Genomic DNA, 23,050 nt, shown 5'->3' with positions numbered 1-23,050 from the left:
CTTATTCTTGATGATTTTCTACAGTGTAGTAATTGCAAACACAGACTCTAGGCTACACTAGACAACCGCGGGTCAAATCCGAGCTCCATCATTACCAGCTCTGTGACTTTGGGCAAGTGGCTTGAACTACTACACCTTAGTTTCTTCATCTGTAAAATACAGATGATAATGATAATGCCTTCCTTATAATTTTGTTCTGAAGATTAAATGAGTTAATGCAAGGACACAGAACAGTGTCTGGCACATACTAAGGACTTAACATATGTAAACTGTTATTATTGTCTTCCAGTTCACTAATTATCTCTTTCACTATGTCTAGTCTGTCAGCTAACCCTTTTGTTAGATTTTAATTTCAATGACTATTTTTCATTTCCATGTGGCAGCTTTTCAAATCAACCTATTCTTTTTCCGTCTTTCATTACATTTTTGTATCAGCTTTAGTCTTTAATCATTTTAAAATATACTGGCTTGGGACTTCCCTGGTGGCACAGTGGTTAAGAATCTGCCTGCCAATGCAGGGGACACAGGTTCCATCCCTGGTCTGGGAAGATCCCACATGCCACAGAGCAACTAAGCCCACGAGCCACAACTACTGAGCCCGCATGCCACAACTACTGAAGCCCATGCACCTAGAGCCCGTGCTCTGCAACAAGAGAAGCCACCAAAATGAGAAGCCCGTGCACCACAACAAAGAGTAGCCCCCGCTTGCCACAACTAGAGAAAGCCTGCGCTCAGCAACAAAGACCGAACGTAGCCAAAAATAAATAAATTTTAAAAAATAATAGTTAAAATGAAAAAATGATACTTTAAAAAATATATATATACTATCTTATAGTCTCTTTTAGATGGTTCTATTACCTTCAACTCAAAGTCATTCATTTCCTGAATAGTCCATATGATTTAATTGTGAACTCATCCTAGGGTTCTTTCTGTAGGAGTCCTGTTAGGTCTGGGTTGTTGAAGTATCCTTGTGGAGTGATTGTGTGCTTGTGCTAGGGATTCCCACAGTAGGCAGCCAGTTTTTATGCTAATTTCTCAGCTTGAGGAGTTCTCATATCTTATGACAATAACAATATAGATTTCACAACCACATACGGTACAGTCCCAGGTTTTTCATTTCTTGCTGGTGACTTTTTTCCACTCAAAACAAGCTTCCTGTTTCTCCAGACAGTGGAGTTTTTCTAGCCCCTTTTCATGAAGACGTGTAATGTTTAACGCTCCTCAAGTCCACCTTGGATCCAGGTCTCACTTCTAGACCCACTGTGGTCTTAAAACCTTAACTCCCAGACTCTACAGCCTCCATCTGGGTGCAAAAGCCCCATAAGCTGTCAGGCTTTCAGCTCACATAACCATTTGGCTTAGATTTCTCTCTTCATTTTTGACACTTGTGGACTTCCCTTTCTGATGAGCTCCCCTAGATATAGTTGTTGTATATCAGTCAACTCTGTGTTCCTATCAGGAAGGAGTCACACAAGTCAGTCCGCCATGTTGCCAAAAGTGTTCCAGGTCACCAAGTCTAATACACCCACTTACCCATGCTGGAGTTCTGTCCACGTTACAACTGCCTCTTACTCAAGGGTTAGCCTCTAAAGTCTACTTGTAATATGAAAATGGAAGGGCATCACAATTCCCCTTGAAAATCCCATAATAAAGCCTCATCATGGAGACAGAAAAACCATCTCTCATTAAGTGCAACACAGCCAGTTTTTTCTTCAGCACTGGATTGGGTTTCTTAGGTTGAGCACAAGAAGAAATAGCCGGCTTGGATTTCGGGGCCATGTTGTATGATAATTAAAATCTATAAATATGAGAAACACACTCGAGAGCACAAGATGCTCACCCCCTAAAAAGCCATCGGAACAAAGACCAACAGAAGAACAGCAGATCTGTGTCTCCCATTCAGCTCACTCCAAGAGAGATGCCTGCTTGGTGGAAAGACAGGGTCACCCACGCTATTGAAAGTGTGATTTTTACCTCTATTTTGTTTTTGTTTGTTTGTTTTAATTTATTTATTTATTTTATTTTTGGCTGTGTTGGGTTTTCATTGCTATGCGCGGGCTTCCTCTAGTTGCGGCGAGCGGGGGCTACTCTTCGTTGCGGTGCGCGGGCTTCTCATTGCTGTGGCTTCTCTTGTTGCAGAGCACGGGCTCTAGGTGCGCGGGCTCAGTAGTTGTGGCTCGCGGGCTCTAGAGTGCAAACTCAGTAGCTGTGGCGCATGGGCTTAGTTGCTCCGCAGCATGTGGGATCTTCCAGGACCAGGGCTTGAACCCGTGTCCCCTGCATTGGCAGGCAGATTCTTAACTACTGTGTCACCAGGGAAGCCCTCTATTTTGTTTCTGTGGAGCAAGTATATATGGATCTGGATAGGATAGAAGCAGGAACCTATGCTATGATAGACATGATCTGACTTCTATAAGTCAGGATAGTGGCTATCTCCAGGGGCAGTACTAACAGCAAAGGGGCATGAGGGAACTTATGTGATGGGAATACCGTTTATCCTGATCTGAGTGGCGGCTCAGTGAGGGCAACATGTTAAAAATTCATCAAGATGTATGATTAAGATGTGTGCGTTCTATGGGTGTGACTGAATCATTCTGCTGTACACCTGTAACTAACACATCATTGTTAATCAACTATACTCCAAAATAAAATTAAAATTTTTTAAAAAGATGTGCATTATGCAGTCTGTAAGTCATACCTCAACGAAAATAAAAGTTAAAGGCATGCAGGAGAGACTGCTGGATAACATTCTGCCAGTTCTGTCTCCGTTCTATGGCTAAGCATCTCCAGAGACTGGACAGTCAAATGGAGGGGAGTGAGGGTACCAGGAAGCTTAGGGAAAGGGCAGAAAAGGGAAGTGCCCTTTCGGGGGTAGAGGGCACCCAGGCTCACAGAATGGGTTTTCCGTGAGGGGCCTTACAAGAGCAGCAGGTTTACAGTGGTTAAGAGCACAAGTTCTCGAGCCAGACTGCTGCATGGGAATACTGAATCGACCCCTGCAATGGACTGTTTGTGTCCGTCCCCCCCCCGCAGTATTCATATGTTGGAACCTAACCCCCCATATGATGGTATCTGGAGGTGGGGCCTTTGGGAAGTGATTAATTAGGTCATGAGGACGCAGCCCTCACGGATGGGATTAGTACCCTTATAAAAGAGACCTCAGAAAGCTCTCTTGCCCCTTTCACCATGTGAAGTTATAACACAAAGAACCAGGAAGTGGGCCTCACCAGACACCGAATGTGCCAGCACCTTGATCTTGGATTTCCCAGCCTCCAGAACTGTGAGAATTAAATTTCTGTTGTATATATGCCACCCAGTCTATGGTACTCTGTTACAGCAGCTTGAACGGACTAAGACAACCCCTTACCAGTGGAATGAACATGGGCAAGGTTACTTCTCTTCTTTGAACCTCAACTTTCTAGGGCTGTTGCGAAGCTTAAGATAATTCAAATGAAGCTCTTAGTTCTGAAGCCGGGTGGTCAAATCCAGCTCTGTTACTTACCAACTTGGTAACCTTGAACGAATTACTCAAACTCCAGGCCTCAGTTTCTTCTCCTGTAAAACAGAGTTATAGCAAGGATTAAGCAAGTCACAAGTTTCCAGCACACAAAAAAGCCTCCAGTAAATCCTAACCACTGTTGATTTTTCCTGTACCAGGAATAACAACCCAGTATAGCATTTCTATCCAACAGCATTTCAATCCAAATAACATTTCTCCCGACCATTATAGTTTACAGAGCATGTTTCACAAACGTTTTTCTCATTTAATGTTCAAAATAGTCTTGTGTATTACAAATAAAGAAATGAAGATTCAAAAAAAAAGAAGGAAATGGAGATTCAGAGATGTTAAGTAACTTGCTGAAGGTTGCACAGCAAGTAAAGAGCAAACCCAAATCAAACTCCTCTGATGAAGGCACAGTTTGGCTGGACTGCATTGTCCCAGGGACATAGAAGGCAGGGCCTGGCTGTCCTTTCAGACTCAGAATTCTAAGATAAAGGATGCTGGAACTCTGGGGTACCTCAGCAAGTCTTGGTCTCAGCAAAACACCCAGCTCAACTTGAGTTTGAACTGGTCTTAGTCATTCTACCCCTGAATCGCTTCCTGCTTTAGGTTTCTACACTGCAGAGAAAGGAAAACAAACATGTACATTACACCATCCTTGTCACCCTCAAAATCTCTTACAGTGACAAATACCTATGAATCAAAGGGAGTCTTCATAAAACCATAGTTAAACAATATCCCATTCGAACCCATTCACCAGCATTTAGTGTGAAGATAGGAGCAAGATCTGCAGTGTCTAGACGCTCTTATTATTGCCTGGAAGAATGCCCTCTTCTGGTCTTAATTTTGATTAAATCTTCAGCTGCCTTAGTGTTTTCTCTTTGCTTTTCATCGGAGGCTGAGACTACCGGAAGCCACTTAACCAGCCTCACTTTATTCACAAAAGGTTTGGGGGCCCTTCCTAATTGTCGTGGGAGAACATTATCAGCCGATCATGTCAACCACTCCTGCTACTTTGCCAGCAATCCTCTTGTTCACCAGTACAGGTTTTCTTTCCGTTGTTGCCTGAGTGTGGTTTAAAATTCTCTTTTAAAGAAAAATCACAAAACTGCCCAGTGGCCAAAGAAAAAGGGGATTTCACTTAAGAACCATTTAAACATCCTCACAAGCTAAGACCTCACATGTGTGCACACACTCCACACCCTGCGTGTATGCGCGTGCACACACCACACAACACACACGCGTACACAGATGCCCGGAGACATGATGACAGTTCTGACTCCACTCGCTATGTCTTGCAGCTACATAAAGGACTTTTTTTTCTTTCTTTCTGATTCTTTGACCAGATTTACAAAACAGAAAACAGGACAAGCTGCTGTTTACTTGGGAAAAATTTTAAGGTCCTGGGTGAAAGTCCTAGAAATTGGAAAAAAGCATACTAACTCTCACAAAACTTTTTTTTTTTTTAAAGAACTATTTTTACTTTATTTTATTTTTTTGGCTGTGTTGGGTCTTTGTTGCTGCACACGGGCTTTTCTCTGGTTGCAGCGAGCGGGGGCTACTCTTTGTTGCAGTGCACGGGCTTCTCATTGCAGTGGCTTCTCTTGTTGCGAAGCACGGGCTCTAGATGTGCGGCTTCAGTAATTGTGGCACGTGGGCTCAGTACTTGTGGCTCACGGGATCTAGAGCACAGGCTCAGTAGTTGTGGCGCACGGGCTTAGTTGCTCCACGGCATGTGGGATCTTCTCAGACCAGGGCTGGAACCCGTGTCCCCTGCATTAGCAGACGGATTCTTAACCACTGCGCCACCAGGGAAGCCCCCAAAACTCTTTGTTTGGTTTTATTTTAAGAACATGAAGAGTAAGCTGGTCTTTGCATCACTTAGAGACAAACCCAGGAGATAGAGTATGTCTCCCCTAGAAGGAAAGTGTTCATCTCAAAACAAGGGTGACCTTCTTTCACTTCCTCTATATGGGCAGAGAGAACCAGGACCATGACTCCAGAAACTGGATCTGATCTTGTCTCCTTTTTAGGCTGATAGCATGGGCTCTAGTCCGTCTCGGTCTCCCAGAGCTGTGTGACTTTGGTCAAGTCACTGAACCTCTCTGAGGTCCTGCAGCCGCTGCTGTCAAGTGAGGATGCTCATTCATTCAAGAACTATCTACTGAGCACCTACGATGTACCAAGCATGTGGCCATGGGAATAATTCCAGGAATTAAACCATCCCAGCCACAAAGGGCTCTCATCGATTAGTGGGGCATTACAGGCTGACATGCAATTACAATGGAGTAACAAAAAGTATTACAACAGGGGTGAGTACAGGTGCTGGGAAATCACTGGAAAGGGTATTTAATTAACTCAGCAGGAGATGGAAAGTGATGGGTATAACAAAGACTTCCCCAAGGAGGTGTTATCTAAGCTGAGAACTAAAAGACAAGTTCAAATTTGCCCAACCGGGGAGATCCAAGCAGAATTGGCAGCACTTGCAAAGGCCCACAGACCAAATTGCTGGTTTACAAGGTCAAGCACAAGAGGTAGGAAGAGAGACATAGGATATGTAGGCAGGTGGGCTTGCCAGGGTAACTTGCCTGGACTAGATGACTCCCAGGGTCCCTCCCAGTCCTAAGGGCTAATTCTGGGGTCTTCTGAGAGCCCAGATCCTCCTCTTTTCCCGACAGCCCTTTCACCAGCACGGCCAAGTCCCTGAGTCCACTCCAGGGCACGAGGGAAGTCCCAAGCATCCCACGTGGGCCCTCCTCCTTCCTCTTTCTTTTCCCTTTGAGAGTGACTAGGCAGTGACTCAAGGAGGGAACTGTCCTCTACTTGTCATTTGTTTCTAAAAAAAATACACCCAGGGCTCACATACACAGTCAGTCATTTGACCAACCTTCTCCCACCCAGCCCCTGACCTAGCTGAAGAAACACTGGAATTATCTGTGTCCCTGTCTGTGTGCTCCAGGACACTTCCAGCTACCTGAGGGCTCACACTCTGTTTTGGTCATATCCTGGTGTCCCCAGCACCTGGTATTATTCCTGACTTATAGTAGGTCCTCAAAAACACATGCAGAACGAAAGGATTTCCTCTCTCTGCAAATGAGCACCCATCCAGAGCCGCCCCAGACAGCAGCTCTGTCTGAGGCCAGAGCAGGAAACCCAGAGACCCAGAGAGGTGCCAGCTCAACACTCCTCCGCCAGGGCTCGAAACCCAGAGACCCAGAGAGGTGCCAGCTCAACACTCGTCCGCCAGGGCTCTCTAAGCCACTCCAGGTGCTCAGCAAAGCCCCATTGGAAAACTAACAGTCCCCCTTACTTACCAATGAAGAACCTCAGGTCCGAAAGAATGATATGACTTGCTCCAGGTCTCTTAGCAAATGCAATATAATGTTTTTAAAAGGGGGACAATGTTCTTTCTTTTTCTTTCATCTTTCTTTCTTTTTTTTCTTTTTTTTTTGGACAACGTTCTTAAATGGAAGGCTATGTAGTCACACCTACCAGAAACGTTGCTTATTTTAGGGGAAAATGCTTAATGTTCGCAGGTCTAACGGAATCTTTCCTTTACCTGACCGCCAATTACACCACACTTTCACAACTCCTGGGATTTTCTAGGCAGGACTAAAAGTTCCCACTAAAACAAATCTATTTATGAAGGTGACTAAAAAAATTCTTAGGGATTGAATATGTTCTTGGATTATGGATCATTTTTTAGGTTAAATCTCTATTATGTGATCTCAGGCTATAAGAATTTTTAAAGAAAAGTTGAGCTCCCCAAACCACTTAGTTCCCTCTTGTTTTTTTAATGTTTTGATATTAACTTTACTGTGACAGCAAACACGATTTTTAAGGAGGCAATTTCGACCTATATAACCCCTCCATCAAAAGAATTCCTCATAATTCCTGTGTCCTCTTAAAGTTTTTTATTCACAGATCTATACTGTGTACATACATATGTATTTCATTTAAAGGAACTACCTTTAGTGTAGAAGTTCCTTAGAGTACGTTTTCCTTAAAAAAAGAAAACTTAGTATGCAAGTCACTGGCATGTTGTTTCTGAAACCACCCCCGAGCAAAACCCAGGTGACAAATTAAGTACACCTGGAAATTCTGGGTCTGAGACACTGAGGGTGACATTTTCTAGCCTGCTTCATTAAATCATTATTCTGACACTTCCCATATCCCAGTTAATAGGAAACAGACAAAGGAAAGCAGGTGTTTTACTTATATCCACCTGGCACAGCAAACTCCCAAAGTTTGCAATAGTTGCTTATTGCTGAAGAGTTTAGGCAATATTTTTCTGCCAGTGAAATAACATCTCAAACAGCCTAGCATAGTGGTTCTCACCCCGGCTCAACCAGAGTTCACAGCGGAGGGAGGAAAACCTTTAAAAATACTGCTGCTGGATCCCAAGCCTGCACAATTAAACAGACTCTCTCAGGATGAAACCCCAGCACTATAGTTTTCCAAAGATCCCCAGGTGATTGTATGGTGCAAACAGGACCGTAAAGCAGGGTCCTAGGATAACTCATTAGTCAAAGGAAGCCCATGGGAAATCTTATCTGGAAGTGAAAAATGCATGGTAATTAAATAAAACAGCAGATGTAAAAGTACCTAACAGGGCCTGTTACCCAGCAGACACTTAATAAATGTTAATTAAACAAAAAAATAATAATTCAAATAATTACTCCTTCTCCTCAGTAAATTCATCTTGTAATTTTATTGGCTTGTTTATCACATGCTGTTTTTTCTTAGCCATGATTCATTCTATCCCTGTTAATAAAATTAGAAACGTATACCCATAATCCTGTTCAACTACACGAGCTCTGTAGTATTTCCAACAACTCTTAATCACTTATTTAATAAAACTTTCCCCCAGAACAGTGGCTAATACATACTAAATACTCAACAAATGTTAGCTATTTATAAGAATTCATGATAATTCTTATAACTTAGGTTGAAACTTATTTTATACTATCTGGAGGACTTAGCAAGAACGTAAAAAAATTACCAGGGCAATATTTAACAAACTTATAAAAATAGACTTTTAAGCACATCAATTCTTTCTATAAATTTGTGAAAAAAATATGAAATGTGATCACTGCACAGGTAGCTAGCTTATCTTGCACATTCAAGGGGGCCCTGCAAAAGTAACTTGTGAACACTCAGCAGTTTCCATAGCCACTTGAAAATGCTAACACTGCAATTAGTTCAAAGTGGTCTCTTAATCCGACTTTTCCCTACCCCTGCCTCCCTGACCCTGAATTAGGAGGCGATTTTTCTATATGTTCACATTACCCCTCAGTTCTAACTAAGAAACCAAATATCTGTTTTAAAAAAAAGAATACAATTTCTTAATCAGGATGAGGAGGTCTTATTTAGAACATTTCCAAACCTCTTGTTGCCCTGCTCGGATGAATTACGCCAGTCCGCATCTGTCTCGGGGTGTGCTAAGCAGGAGGGGCATTCAGCAGCTAGGCTGGAAGATCTGCTGTGTTTGGCTCAGGATTCACACTGTTAGCGGGAGACCCTTCCATAGCTCACACCTGAGCATGCTACCCTTTGCTTCCCTTTGCCTTCTATCTCCAAACATCTGCCATTTCATGTTTTAAATCAACACACATGCAAAAATAATCATGACGTGCCCTTCTTTATATGCATATTATACGTCAATAACAAGCACTATTGGTCTGAATGTTTACATCCCCCCCAAAATTCCAATGTTGGAATCCTAAGCCCTCAGTGTGATGGTATTAGGAGGTAGGGCCTTTGGGAGGTCATGGGGGTGGAATCCTCATGAATGGGATTAGTGCCCTTATAAGGGAGACACCAGACAGCTTCCTCACTCCTTCTGTCATGGGTGGAGGGCCCTTACAAGACCATGCTGGCACCCGGATCTCAGATTTTCAGCCTCCAGAACAGTGAGAAATAAATGTCTGTTGTTTATAAGCTCCCAGTCTGTGGCATTTTGTTATAGCAGCCTTGACAACTAAAACAACAAAGTCGAAAGTGACCACACATGGGCCTTTGGCTAGTAATAGCTTGGTTTGCTCAATAAGAATGTCGTGACTGACTGTCACATGCCAGGCAGCTCCAAAGGTGCCAGAGAGATGGACATGAGGACAGAGTTCCCATCTTCAAGGATCTCAGGCTCCAAGGAGAGTGTGGATTGGCTACCGTGACACAGTGTGACTCTGACCCAAGGGCAACAAGGAAACGCAAAGGATAGGGTCACAGGGGCAGCCCTAAATATTTAGAATCAGAAATTAGGAAATAAAAATAAATAAGCACATAGGAGATAAATGGTTGTGGATAACAATGTTAAGATAACTACTGCAGCTTTCATCAATCACACCACCCTCTCGACGCCCATCACCTAAACTTATGCCACACTAAATCCTATGCCACTGTGTATTATCTGACAACACAGGGTTGCCACAAATCTTTACTTGTAAAAAACGCAATATCTTCAAAGCACGATAAAACAAGGTATGCGTGTACTCGAGCTTCTTTTATTCACATACTCTCTTCCCTGAGGTGGTAACCCTCTAAGTGGAAGGACTCTGACCTGACTCCAGAGCTCACCTTTCTCCCAAATCCAGGGCCTGAGATGTGGGGAGACACTGCTATTGTACTGAGCTGTTCTCTTTCAAAGATAATATTCAGCAATAACGTTTATTATCATTTCCCTCTGCATCCCTTCTCTCCTGGAACGATGGACCATTTTCAGGGTCGAATTCTGAAGCAGGATAAAATCCAAAACATAGTTTCTACACGTTGCTTAACCATTCTCCTTGCACAGGCTGATTTCAGCTGAAGATGTATACACATCTTACACTTTTTTCCAGAGTATCATGATCTACTGCTTATATATTTTACAATATTTTTAATGAAGCTGTAGTACTTGCAACTCTATGTCCAGGTAATAAATTTGCCTTTAACCTTAAAAAAAAAAAAAAAATCCCTCATTTAGGGGGAGTGGAGACACTACATAGTAGAGTGCTTACATGTTGGTAAATGTTCAAAATATTTTAAAGCTTTAACCAATCATTTCTTTAAACTAATGACATTAATTATTACCGTGTACTTTAATAACTGGCCTGGGGGACTTCCCTGGTGGCGCAGTGGATAAGACTCCATGCTCCCAATGCAGGGGGCCTGGGTTCGATCCCTGGTCAGTGAACTAGATCCCACATGCATGCCGCAACTAAGAGTTCGCATGCCACAACTAAGGAGCCCTGGAGCCGCACTAAGGAGCCCGCCTGCTGCAACTAAGACCCGGTGCAACCAAATAAATAAATAAATATTTTTAAAATAAATAAAAATAAGTGGTCTTTTTTTTCTTTTTACGCTGCAGCTCAGCCCATCACTGAGTTAAGAAATCTAACAAGAAGGTGAAGAAGGCAGACATAGAGAACAGACTTGTGGTTGCCAAGAGGGAGGGAGGGAGGGACGGATTGGGAGTTTGGGGGTAGCAGATGCAAACTCATATAGAGAATGGATAAAAAACAAGGTCCTACTGTATAGCACAGGGAACTATATTCAATATCCTGTGATACACCATAATGGAAAAGAATATGAAAAAGAATGTATATATATGTATAACTGAGTCACTTTGCTGTACAGCAGAAATTAACACAACATTGTAAACCAACTGTACTTCAACAATTAAAAAAAATAAATTAAAAAAGAAGGTGAACAAGGAAGGAAAAGACCTCTTGGGAATTGAACAGCCAGACTCAATACCCTCTCAGGAAAACCTCAATCCTGTGGGCTAGCCCTAGCCCTACCCTTTTCAAACTGGAGAAAAGGAAAGAAGCTCATTAACAGAGAAGCAAGGTAAAGATGTTGTTTCTGAAACAGTGGAGAACCGATTATCAAACACTTTGTCAGCGTAGGGCTGTGTTACCTTTAAAGACATCACAATTTACTTGAAAAAGTGACATTGGTGGAGCTAGAGAATATTATTGGGGGTACCTGGTCTAACTGCCTGGGTTTACAGGTGAGAGAATCTGAAGCATGGAAGGAAAGGAACATGCCTGTGGTGAAGACAGCAGCGTCACAGCAGAGTCAGAACCATCTCCCAAGATTCCCAACTCCTAACTACCCAGGGCTGATCACTGAGCTTCCGCACACTTCCGAACTCCTTCACCTGGTTAACTGCATCTCAGATGTCCACTCTCAGCTCGGGTGTACCCCTCTTCAGACAGGCTTCAGGGCACACCGCACCTGACGCTCCCCTTTCTCAGAGCACTCTTCCCATTTTACCTGAATGATGCCGCCACTCCATCAGCTAGCTTCCCCCCGAACTTTCAGCAACTTTTTGTTCAACTCTGTGTCCTGGACCTGAGCACAGGCGTGACATCTACAGGGACACTGTGCAGTGAACAGAGTAACTGACTCGACTCAGGTTGCCTGGGAATTTTCCAGCTTTAACAAAGCAAGTCCCAAGTCTCAGGAAACCCCTCAGTCTCAGGCAAACCAGGACAGCTGGTGACCCTAATAGTGGATGTCAACAGGGTGAGACGGCCTGCTCACCACGTCCCCTCCTCTAACCATCCTCGGCCATACGTGCCAGGCCCGGAGCCCTGTCTGTGCCATTCGGTCACTCTAGCTCAGCACTACCTGATAGAACTTTCTGCAGTGCTGAAGATGTTCTGTACCTACACTGTCCAATAACACAGCACCAGCCCCATGTGACTACGGAGCAGCTGAACCCTGGCTAGTGTAACTGAGTTTTTAATTATGCTTAATTTTTATTAATTTCTATTTAAATAGCCCCATAGGGCTAGCAGCCGCCGTATGGAACAGTTCAGCTCTGATTTTACATAACTGGAACTACAGTCCATCTCTGTGCACAGAAATGAGCTTTGAAGTCAGACCGACCTTGGTTCGAATCCTGACTCAGTCATTTGCAAATGTGTCACAACTCCTCGGGGAAGCTTGTTTCTCCCTCTGTAATCCCTGCAAATTTACTATGACACAATGTTCAGAAAGTGGCTGGCCCCTAGTAGAACTTCAAGAAATAGGATTTCTCTAGAAGCAGAGAAACCACATCTATGTAAAAATGCTAGAAGAATCTGATTCTGAACCCAAGAGTGCAAGCGCATCGTATCGACCAGATCTCCAACACCCCCGTCAGGTTCAAATTCGGATTCTGAACTGCCACAGCTGTCCTGCTTGATTTCTGTCCCAGGACAGTGGCTGGCTGTCACTGAGTCCCACTGGGGCAGCAGGCACTGGGTACTGGGAGATACTGTGCTAGGTCACCTGAGCGTGGCCCTACACAGTCCCAGGGGTGGGGATCCAGGCTCTTCCCAGAGCAGGGTGGAAGCAGCGCCCAGAGGAAGCCCAGGTGCCCCAGAGGGCTCACGTGCACCCCAGGCCGGCCGCTGGTGCCCAGGGGTTCGGGGCACACTGGGGACATCCCGCGTCCTGCACAATCTACGGAGAATGCCACCCCTGCTGCCTCTCGAAAGGGTCGGGACACCGTAATGAGCTGGGAACCAGGAGCAGTTGCGAAGCCCCTGAGGCATCTGGTTTCCGGAACCTCTCCCCGGCCCTAACGAATCCATCCCCTCGGCAGGAATGGGCGGCAGGTCCCCGGAGAAGCAGGCCGTGGATCAGAATCACCTGGGGAGCTTTTTAGAAACAGTGTTCCCCACGCTGGGGATCGGTGTTTGCAGAAAGCTCCCAGGTGACTATGCTGCATGCCTGGGACTTGGTATTTTTCATCTGAGGACTTGGGAAGGTGGCTCTGGTGAGGACTGTCTAGGGCAGCGCTAGGGCTGGGGAAAGAAGTCCCTTGTCAACGGGTCCCTCCCTCTGGCTGCAGGGACAAGAGTCAGATGGCCGCAGGACCCCCAGTCAGATGGCCGCAGGACCCCGCAACCAGAGCTGGGACACGAGCTGCTCCCCTCCCTCCAGCCCCAACTGGCAGAGACCCTTGCGGTTCACCAGGGCTGACCTGTCCCATGTCTCATGTGCAGCATCGGTGGGGAGGGCCCTCCTTCCCCACTAGCCCCTGAGCACCCCCGAGCAGAAGCCCTAATCCACACACCTCTCCGTCCTGGGGTCCCAGGGCTGGCCGCAGCACTGAGGAAGCCCTATGCTGTCACTGTGGTCGTTACTCTCGCTTCAGTGAAAAGGAAACCAGAACCTAGAGATGGTATGACTCACCCAAGGCCCCTGGTGCGGTGGCAGGGCTGGGACAGGAGCTCTGGGCGCCTGGGTTCATTCCCTTCCTGATACCCCAGGTTGAGGCCTACTGCTTCCTCCGCCCTCACCCACACTCTCTCCTCTCCCTCCTGCAGCCAATATGCAGGCTCTGACCATCAGGGTAAACTCTCATCCAGTATCCTCGGGCTCTGATTTATAGGACCCCTCACCTGCCCTCAAAAAGGGGTGTTCTTGAGGACACCCCTTGAGGACACCCCTTGGGCACTATACAGGGGGGTGGTTTTAGCCCAGCACTGGAGCCTGGCATGCCCAAGCTGCCACTGAGTAGCTGGGTGGTCCTGGACACACTCCTTAACCTCTCTGGGCTCAGCTTCCTCAGCTGTAAATGGGGATGATGATATTTGCCACTCAGGTTTGTGGAGAGGATTATTCAGTGAGATCAGTCAAGGGGATCACACGGGCACCACGACCAGCCGGCAGGAAGTACTAACAGCTGGTAGGTATTACTCAGGCAGCGGGCACCGCCCTTCTCATCACCTGCTCCGTGCTCCAGATTCGGGCCCATGGTAGAAGCCTCCAAACTCTGCACCCTCTTTATTTATTTATTTATTTTTGGTCACGTTGGGTCTTCGTTGCTGCACGCGGGCTTTCTCTAGTTGCGGCGAGTGGGGGCCACTCTTCGTTGTGGTGCGTGGGCTTCTCATTGCGGTGGCTTCTCTTGTTGCGGAGCACGGGCTCTAGGCGTGCGGGCTTCAGTAGTTGTGGCACGTGGGCTCAGTAGTTGTGGCTCGCGGGCTCTAGAGTGCAGGTTCAGTAGTTGTGGCACATGGGCTTTGTTGCTCCGCGGCACGTGGGATCTTCCCGGACCAGGGCTCGAACCCATGTCCCCTGCATTGGCAGGTGGATTCTTAACCACTGCACCACCAGGGAAGCCCCTAAACTCTGCACCCTCTTGCCTTTCTCTTCCCACAGGCCACCCTGGGCCAGCTGGCCCACCACCCTGCGCCTGGCCTGGCCTCTTGGGTGCCTGCACCGCCCTGGAGGACCAGGTGGCTGGCGGCATCATAGGTCATGCCCACCCCCACCCCCGAGTCCCCCAGAAATAATAAACGAGAAGTAACTCTTTCTATTCCTCGTTCTGGACTTCCTTAATTAAAGTCAAATATTTGCACACTCTCCAAGGCCTGTAAACCTGAACTGCTCACAGGAAAGAGAAAAAAACACTTGGGTGCAAAGAGAGTAAGTGCAGGCAGCAGCGGCCTCATTGAAGCTCAGAGGAAAGGGCAGCCGATGTGAATAACCACACAGCCCAGCTGAGGGTGTGGGGTGAGCAGGAGAAAGCTGCACTTCCAGAGCAATCCCTGCCCCTCTCCATCGACCTTCCACAAAAGTCAATGGCACACGCGCTCTGCGGGAGGCCCAGTGGAAATCCTCGGGGGTGTGAGTGTGAGGAGGGGTGGGGGAGCATGCGAGTGAGAAGCAGCTTCTGCAGCCCCGCCCCAAGAGCCTCCACACCAGCCAGCAGTGTTCAGCTGCTTCATACCAGCATGGCTGCCCAGGTGTTAAAATACCAAAGGACTCCACACAGGTTGGGAAAGAGCTGCTGTCCGGAGCCCCTCTCCCCGGCTGGCCCTTCCCCAGAGCTCCCAGACCTCCCCCGGCACCCAGCCAGGGAAGGATTAACATCAGGCACTGTGGAAGCTTCCAGAAAGGACTCTGATGGGTGCCCAATGTTAAACATTCTGACCATCACCCCTGGGCACAGTTAAGGCTCATGAAAAAGGCAAATAACATTCTGAGGGATTCAGAAAAGGGACAAGGCCCTCAATAAATGTTTGCTGGAGGAAGAGAAGGAGAGACCGTTTCACGTGGCAGTAGCACTAGGACAGGCCACGGAACCACGGCACCTCCCTCCCCCTGGGCCACGCACTCCACCCAAGGTCATGACACCACTGTCACAGAAGCCTCCCTGGCCAGGCAAAAGGAAAGTCTGCTGACCTCTCACCCTAACCCTAACCGTAACCAGGCAAGAGGAAACTTCTGGGCTCCTGCCCTGCCCAGCCTCCAGCCCCTCTGGGATGGCACCAGTGTCCTCTGGGGCATCCCCTGACCCTCCCCTCCATGTGCCCCAGGGGCTAGCATATCACCAAGGGGAGGGCTGTCAAAGCACAGAATCTTCCAGAATCAGTGGCTGCTACAAGAACAAGCATGTGACCAAAACTGGCCAGTAAGAGCCCTCTCAGGACTTCCCTGGCGGTCCAGTGGGTAAGACTCCACGCTCCCAGGGCAGGGGTCCCGGGTTTGATCCCTGGTCAGGGAACTAGATCCCGCACGCATGCCGCAACTAAGACCCGGCGCGGCCAAATAAATAAATAAATAAAAGAGTCCTCTCGAGGTTCAAGAATGGTCATGTGACCCTAACTGGCCAATAAGAACCTACTCTAGCACTTTGGCTGAAGGCACCAGGAAAGGGTGCCCTCCTCGCCCACATACAGGGTTGTTAACATGAAAGGCTGAAAGCCTGAACCCATCTCACAGGGAGAGACTGCCTGAGAAACAAGGAGGGAGGAAAGCAGGGCCAAGAGACAGTGGGAGACAAAACCCGGCCAGCATATGGTTGGGCCCTGGTTCAGCCACCCCTGACCATTTAGCGACTTGACACAGTAAATGATCTTTTTCAAACCTAGGCCAGCTTGAGTTTGGTTTCGGTCACGTGCAACCCAGAGCGCTGACTGACACGTTCCTCAGTGGGTGCGTGAGAAGATGCTCGTTGCTAGCAGGCCCCGCTTCTTGCCCTGGCTGCCATTTCTTGTGACTCTGTGGCTTGCTGGTGGCATCCGGGAGGCTGGCTCCAGGACCTACAGCCTCCGCTCGCTGCACACAGAGCACCCCTCTCGCTGGACCCCTAGACTCCGGTCTCTTGCTCTCCATCTCCCAAGCTACCACTAGCGACCTTTTCTTTCTCCTTTTCTTTTTTTTAAAAATTTTTAAGGCTTTTTTTTTTTTTAGTTTTATTTATTTATTTATTGGCCACGCAGCGGGGCATGCGGGACCTTAGTTCCCGGACCAGGGCTCGAACCCGCGCCCTCTGCAGTGGAAGCGCAGAGTCTTAACCACTGGACCGCCAGGGAAGTCCCTAGTTACCTTTTGTAATACACAGATCCTGCAGTGGCCCCATACCGCCTGAGGATTATGATGCAAGTTCCTTGAACACAGCTCACGAGGCTGCCATCACAGGCCCCGATGACCTGTGTTCTCTACACGAACCCCTCCGGTTCAGCCATGCAGACCTACGCCGAGATCTCTCCCAGGTCCAGGCACTTGCACGCTCCACCAGATAGGAACAGTGTTTCCAAACCATCCCAGCTGACTACATAAGCTCTTCCAGAGCAAGGGTGACACCTCATGTTCTATAACCCACATCCTGTCCACTGAGGTCACAGACCCTACTCTTCACAGGGGTTAAGTCAATGTTGAGAGAACTGCGTAAACACAGCCTCTTCCCCTGACAGATGACTTTCAAGGCCCTCCCAAAAGCTTTCTAACACCCACGGAAGCCATAAAGTGGCTCTGAGTTAAGCCTTTGTTATGTAAATTAAAGCACCCCCCCCCCAAGTTTCCACTGAAAAATCAGCCGGCTGTGTAAATTTCATTCAAAGCCACAGGAAAAAGTCTATGGATAAAACGTCTCTTGACACAGAACATAAACAGACAGAATTTATAATTACAGAGAGTTCATTTCAAGAAAGATTTTAGAGAACTTCCAGTGCAACCTTCCCATTTTACAGAAGTGGAAACTGAGATTCCAAGAAGTGAAATGACACCCCAGGGTCACACAGTCAGGAGGCAGAGGAGCCAGGACAAAACACCAGGTTCTCTGCTTCCTGCCCCCCTAACAATTTATAAATAATAACCTTACTTTCATTTACTTTATTACACCACTAATTCATACACACTCACTTAAAAATGTGAGCCACAGAGAAGTTCTGTATGTATTTTCTGCTCTTTGCACCACATCTCACTGGGTCTCTGTTTCCTGGCAGAGCGCTGGAGCCCTCCAGGCCTTAGACTTTGTGTGGTTTCTCACCCTCCCTGCTGCCCATAAACAACGTCAACAGGGGCAACACAGACAATAAGAGTTGCTGGTTGTGCAATGAGAGGCAGCCTCTACTTCCTAAAGTGGGCCTAGGCAGTGGAGGGGGCACTCTGTAAAAATGTCTACCCACCCCTGGACCCAGCAACTTGTCATGAGGACATTCATTCATTACTCAGTGTGGGTTGTTTTGTTCTGTGTATGCCCCATTCATCTCTAAAGAAAAAGCATCTTGCAGAGTGACAGTGATTTCAGAAACAGCCTGGAGTTTGAATTTCTGGTGGCTCCTTTCACTCACTGTGTGACCTTAGACAAGTCACTTAACCTCTCTGAGGCTCAGTTACTTCATCTTCAAAAAATGGCAGAAACACCATCCGCGGAACAGAGTTTGAGTCCCTCGGGCTCTAGTTAAGGGCTTGGCGGGAATTCCCTGACAGTCCAATGGTTAGGACTCTGTGCTCTCACTGCTGACGGCCCAAGTTCAATCCCTGGTCAGGGAAGTAAAATCCCACAAGCCACACAGCACAGCCAAAAGAAAAAAAGAAAGAAAGAAAAGGGGGGGCTTGGCCCCTCTGCTGACCTAGGTCATCACCTTGAATTCTCTAAGTCTTTCCCCTCCCGCCTCCCATTAACTGCTTAACTTACAGGCCACGATCCTCAGAGACCCGCTCAGACCAGGCCAGCCAACGCCATCCCATCCACACCTCCCTCTCATGCAGAGTCAGGTCCTAGGTGGCCGCCTTCCTGCCTGGGGACTAACCACTCCTTGGTCAGGTGCCCCCAAGGCCCTGTCAACTCCAGGGTCCAGCTCTACAACCTGGTCATCCAGGTCTGGCCAAGAAGCCCCACGGTCAAGTTTCTCCTCAAAGGCCTAAAAACCTCTAACGGTCACCATAAAATTACTCACTTTTTCCCTCGTGGGAATTTAAAGTAAGTCACTGAAGTCTATACAACACTTTCCCACATAGAAAACGCAATGCCTGCAAGATTCCTTTACCCATCTCTGTCCAAAATGAAGCTTGTGTTCTGTTTACTGCTGTCACTGAGGAAGCGAGAGGGGCCTGCCTACCCACCAAGCTCAGACTGAATGATCAGTCTTTCTGTCTGGATCTCATCTCTGTCAATCCCACCCCCCTACGGCAGGGTCAGGGCCCCTCACCCCCATCTCCTTCTGGGTAGACATCTGTCTATAGACCGAACCCTCTATGTCTGCTCGCCAGCCCCCAACCCCACCCAGTGAGGAGTCTAGATGGGCTCAGACAAGGGGGGAGAAGCAGAACTCAGAAGCAGAAGTCGGAACGGGGTGGCGGGGGGGGGGGGATGCTAGTCTGTGGCAGACCTGCTTGGGGTAAGAAAGGAAGGCATGGTGTTCGCAGCAACATGGATGGAACTAGTGATTACCGTACTAAGTGAAGTAAGCCAGACAGAGACAAATACCATATGATGCTGCTTATATGTGGAATCTAAAACAAATGATACAGAAATAGACCCACAGACACAGAAAACAAACTTATGGTTACCAAAGGGGAAAGGGGGGAGGGATAAATTAGGAGTTTGGGATTAACAGATACACACTGCTATATATAAAACAGATAACCAACAAGGACCTACTGTAGAGCACAGAACTATACTCAATATTTTGTAATAACCTATAAGGGAAAAGAATCTGAAAAAGAATGTATGTATATCTATAACTGAATCACTTTGCTATACACCTGAAACTAACACAACATTGTAAATCAACTATACTTCAATTTTAAAAAGTAATAATAATAAAAGAAGAAAGGCACGGTGAGTTAACCCTTCGACTCACCCAATGTCTCGACCTGAACTTTCTGCCTCATTATTTATATTACAAGCACCAACGTCAGGTCTCATCCAATGCCAAAACCCCAAATTTTGACAACACCCAAAACAAACCTGGTGACAAGAGAATGCAGGATGGATCAAGGATCACAGATCTAGAACCCCAACAGACTGTTAATAATAATTTCTTGAGTTGTGAGGTTTACAGTGGGGGTGGAGGGAGCCCTCATGAATTGCTGGTGGGAATGAAAACTAGTGCAACCACTTGGGAAAGCAGTTTGGCAGCTTCTCAAAAGTTAAATGTAGAAATCCACACAACCCAGGAAATTCCACTCCTAGGCATCTACCCAGGAGAAATGAAAACCCACGTTCACACAAAGGCTTTTACACGAATGCTCATAGCAGCGTTAGTCCTAATAGCCCCAAACTGGAAACAACACTGCTGTCCATCAGCTGGTGAGTGGAGAAACGACGGGATACACCCGTACGACAGAACAGTTTCCCACAGTAGAAAGGGACGAAGCGCTGATGATGTGGATGAACCTCAATAACACCATGCTCAGTAAAAGAAGCCAGACACACATCACATATTCCACTTACACGAAATGTCCCAAAGGCAATTTTACAGACAAATTTACAGAGACAAAAAGTAGATTAGTGGTTACCTGGGGCTTGAGGACAGAGATTATCTGTAAATGGACATGAAGGATCTCATCGGGGTGATGAAAATATTCAAAAAACTGTATTACGGCCATGGCTGCACCACTTGGTGAAGTGACTAAAGATCACTGCATTGTACACTTGAAATGGGTAGATTTTAGATACATAAAATATACCGTGCATTGGTTTCCTATGGCTGCTGTAACAAATTACCACAAATTTAGTGGCTTAAAATAACACAGATGTATTGTCTTGTAATTCTGGAGATCAGAAATCCAGAATGGGCTTCACTGGGTAGAAGTCAAGGTGTCAGCAGGGCCAGGCTCCCTCCAGAGGTTCTACTAGGGGAGAACCTGTTCTCCCGTTCCTGGTGGCTGTGAGCATTCCTTGGTTTGTGGCCCCCTCCTCCAGCTTCAAAGAAAGCAGTGTTAGCAGCTTCAAATCTCTGATTCTGACCCTCTGTTTCCATCATCACACCTCCTTCTGTGACTCTGACCCTCCCATCTCCCTCTTCTAAGGCCCACCTGGATAATCCAGAATGATCTTCCCATCTCAAGATCCTCAGGCACATCAGCAAAGTCCCTTTTGCCACATAAGGTAATGTATTCACAGGTTCTGGAGATTAGGACCTGGGCATCTTTGGAAGGACATTATTCTGTCTAACATATACCTCAATAAAGCTGTCATGGGACTTCCCTGGTGGTCCAGTGGGTAAGACTCCATGCTCCCAATGCAGGGGGCCTGGGTTCGATCCCTGGTCAGGGAACTAGATCCTGCATGTTGCAACTAAGAAGTCCACATGCCACAACTAAAGATCCTGCACGCCACAACTAAAGATCCCGCACGCCTCAGCTAAGACCCAGCGCAACCAAAATAAATAAATATTAAAAAAAAAAAATTAAAGTTGTCACAAAAACAAAAAAATAGCCAGTGCAGGATGTGGCCACCATGTGGGACTCACGCAGGTGACTGCCTAGAACCCCCGCCCCTGAAGAAGCCCTCCGCAGCCCTGTCCTAGGGCAGCACGTGCAGCATAAATGAACTGAAAGGGTCCTCATTTTGGCCTCAAAACCTAGGAGGGAATGGGGCAAGAGAACAATTAAATCCTGGCAAGAAGACCCGGATAATCGGTCAAGTTCTAGATGAGCGAGAGGATAAAAGGAGAGTGGGAGAAATGCCTTTAGTTTCCACTGACTTGACCCCCTGCCTTGGTCCTGCCCTCACTGTCAATTCTAAAGAAAAAGAGAACTTTCATGTCTGCACAGATCTGAGCGTCTTAGTGTTCTGAAATTTCCATCTCATTGATTATTTTAAAGGAGCCTAAATTAAGTTAGTCCCCAGAGGACCTCTGATTTTGGCAAGCACCTAAATCAATACGTAAGGAGCCACTCAGAGTTGCTACCTCAGCAGATACCCGGACCAGACTGTCCTTATCAAGGTAACGAAGGAAAGCAACCAGGACTGGCCTCTGCTCCGTGGCAGCCTGATGCCCTCTCTCCCTTCACGCCTTACGGTAACCCTGCCAAGGTCACCTCTCTGCCTGGTCCTCATCAAAGTTATGGCCCTTCCCAGCGTATGAAAACAGCGTTTTCTTCTCTGTCTCTTCTGCTAGGCTATGTTCTGCCACATGCCTAGCACAGTGTAGGCACAAAGCAGGTATTCAGTAAACACTTGTAGATACATGTAGATGTATACAGTGTATGTGCATGTTTTATATATATATAAACATGTTTTTATCTGTAGCATACAGTTGGTATTCAAGGAAAGCTTGTTTTCATACATATATGCATGTTTTATACAGCAACATATATACGTATATAAGCATTTTTATACAGAGAACATAGGTATTCAGTGAATGATATATATGTGTATGTATACGTGTGTATGTGTATATGTGTGTGTGTATATGTATATATGTTTAAGTGTGTATACATACACACACACATATATACATGAATGAAGGAACAGGCAATGAATAAGACATGGTTTAAAGGAAGAAGAGGTGGAAGAGCTGAAATGCAAACTCCAGGACGGCACACATTCCGTCTCTTTGGCTCTGCATCCCTAAGCCCTAGCACAGTGCCTGCTGACACTTAGCAGGTGCTCAATAAATATTGGTTGAAGGGATGAACGGCCCAGGCCAGGATTAGGGACTCTTGATCTCCGCATCCCTGTGCCTTTGAGTGCAAACCTGACACACAGTAGGTGGCCCGATGTTTACAGAGCTGAACTGCAGCAGACTGGGTCTTCAAGGAATGGGATCAGGCTGGATGGTGTCTACACCGCAAAAAGGGAGGCATCCAGAGCAAGCTCACCTGTCTCACCATGTTACCAAGGTCCGTGCTAGGGACGGGGTGCCTCACTCTGGCCTCAGTGGTACCTGTCAGTCAGGGTTACTGATTACAGACAGCAGGAAAGAAAAAACGGAATTTGATGAGACAGTAAGGGGAAGCTCCCAGAATCACCAGGCAGGCTGGAGAACCAGGCTGGGATAAAGGACCAGGGGAGATGGGCAGAGGGGAAATGTGGCCAAGGCTGTGCCAACAGGACATCTGCTTAGGATACTCCTGACTCTCAGGAACCTCTAACTCACCTGCATTGCTGCTGCGCGCAACCCGGAATCTAAGCCACGTGGCCACGCGGAGGCCACACGCCACGGCCTGAGCAGCTGGACGCGGGAAGAAAGCATGTCTGGTCCACCTCAGCTCCCGTACCGGGGGGCAGGGCTCTGCTCCCCTCCAAGACCTACATCCTGGGAGTTCCCCCAAAGAGGGAGGTGGGTAGGATGCTGAGCAGCCCCAAGATATAGACAATGCCCA

At 47.0% G+C, this 23,050-nt stretch overlaps 1 protein-coding gene across 5 annotated transcripts in view; it reads right to left on the bottom strand.

The window, feature by feature from the left end:
* The window catches only part of CYRIB (CYFIP related Rac1 interactor B), a 152,491-nt gene that overhangs the window by 110,893 nt on the left and 18,548 nt on the right, over positions 1-23,050 (bottom strand). For all 5 annotated transcript variants that reach the window (XM_036830188.1, XM_036830189.1, XM_036830194.1 and 2 more), the window contains exon 2: positions 3,503-3,555. The gene's annotated coding sequence lies outside the window, so the exon portion shown is untranslated. The remainder of the gene's footprint in view (positions 1-3,502; positions 3,556-23,050) is intronic.

This window comes from Balaenoptera musculus, chromosome 17, assembly GCF_009873245.2.
Source record: "Balaenoptera musculus isolate JJ_BM4_2016_0621 chromosome 17, mBalMus1.pri.v3, whole genome shotgun sequence".
NCBI lineage: Eukaryota > Metazoa > Chordata > Mammalia > Artiodactyla > Balaenopteridae > Balaenoptera > Balaenoptera musculus.
This window is presented reverse-complemented; position numbering and strand designations above follow the sequence as displayed.